The sequence below is a fragment of the Dendroctonus ponderosae genome, unplaced genomic scaffold, assembly GCF_020466585.1.
Source record: "Dendroctonus ponderosae isolate FM_Combo_2020 unplaced genomic scaffold, Dpon_F_20191213v2 Dpon_F_20191213_4, whole genome shotgun sequence".
Taxonomy (NCBI): domain Eukaryota; kingdom Metazoa; phylum Arthropoda; class Insecta; order Coleoptera; family Curculionidae; genus Dendroctonus; species Dendroctonus ponderosae.
Window position 1 is genome coordinate 2089226 of NW_026018611.1, and position 1822 is coordinate 2091047.

Below are 1822 nucleotides of genomic sequence, written 5' to 3' on the forward strand. Positions count from 1 at the left end.
TCATTAACTGTTAATGTTGCTCGAAAGCAAAACGCCTGTTTATTGGAACGGCAAGTGCACTGTTTCAAGCAACGATTCGACACCAACCTCATTTTAGGCCTGGGTAGCACTGTGTTGAGTTGCGCTTTTGAGTTGTTGCGGATCTCTGGGTTAACGAGTTGTAACTCATCGGTTAATGAGTTATCAGTCATTTATTAATTAACAGAAAAAGGCAGGCTGGAAAGGGGTTTCCAATCTTGTTACAAAACGACGAATGAGGCGAGTGTTGCCGAGTGGCCAATAAAATTAATTTCGTAATTTTTCCCGGAAAATGCCTTAAGATTGTCAGCATTTTTGAGTAAAACTTTAGAAAATTGAGCGTTTAGCAGAAAGAGTAACTTTGCTGAAACTGGAAAACTCTGAAATTTTGAGGAAACTTGCCGACTTAATGGTGTTAACCAGCTTTTCCAGGCTCTAATTGGTTCAACCATGTAATTTCAGCTTGAATTGAGACTTCTTGTAAACTGGACAAGTTTTGCGGTGAAATGCTCGATGCATCGACTTGTTTCGGGCAAAACCAACCTCCCACTGAAAGCAAAATAGTGGAAAATTGAAAGAGTTCGGGAAAACGAGTGGCATGTTTTCATTATTCCGGCATGAATTAGCCGAGATTGTTCAGGACGTCCAAGACAAAAAAGGGCATTCTGAGCTAAACCCCAATTAGTTACCTGGCAGGCTGCTGGGCTGTTGAATCTTATGGCATTCTCAATTTCGACCACCTGCCGTTCGGTTACTTCAAGAACACGCCAAAGCCATAAGCCGCAGTCAATTAAGCCGAACAATGAGTGTCGCTGCTGAAAATAATGATGCTTTTGCAATAAGACAAGGCAATTTTAGAACGGGAAAAAGTGCGATTGCGATTAGTGTCGGGGGTTGAAACAACACCCTTGAAATGAATCTGTCTGCTGGATGTGAAATATGATGATTGATGGGGCCTTTAGGGATTTAATATGTTGTATTTTGCGGGATAGAGAATCTCAGATAGTATCTGGCTTGAGTGGATGTCGCCCGATCTATTTTGCCACATGATTGGCGTAAAAGGGGATTTCGATCGCCTCATTAGAATCGGTGTGTTGCTTGTCGGTTGCAGGTTTTTCCGAAAGCAAAATCGATGCACTTAGCATATCATTCGTCCTTTGTTCTCGATGCGCTTTGTTGAAATATTGAAAACATTCCAAACGCAATCACACATTCATGCATTTATGATCGAGATAGTGCACTTCAAATGGATTCGGGCCTTTCGGGAATCCAGTCGACTAACTAAAACATAAATGCTGATAAAATGTTTCCATAATTCACCATCCACATTGTGTGGTCAGGCAGGTCAGCTGTAAAGAGAGCTCGGTGCGCGTTTCACTGTTTTTTCTTCGCTTGGAATAACATTCGTCCCAAGACAATTGCAGAAGCTTCCATTCCACTCCCAGTCTTATTCGCTCGTAAATTTTTTGCCTTCGACTATCAAAAAGGGGGCGCCCGTTACATGATAACTGGCAAGTACCGGGAGACCGACCTAAATCTGTTTCTCATAACTCAGGGGAATTAAGTCCTTAAAAAGTCCCCGAATGGCATGGGCAAAAACGCACTGCCCGAGTGGATAAACATGGATTTATTTTCTAATGAGTCCGGGGGTTTTCTTTGCCAGTTGTTCTAGGGGGTACTTTTGTTGCGTATTATGTGCTGTTGCTTCACTTCACTTTTCAGTCACGGGAAAGAATAATATAAAGTTATCTTATCAAAAGAGATAGACTTTCGAGGCCATTCCTTGGAACTAATGGGTTTTTCG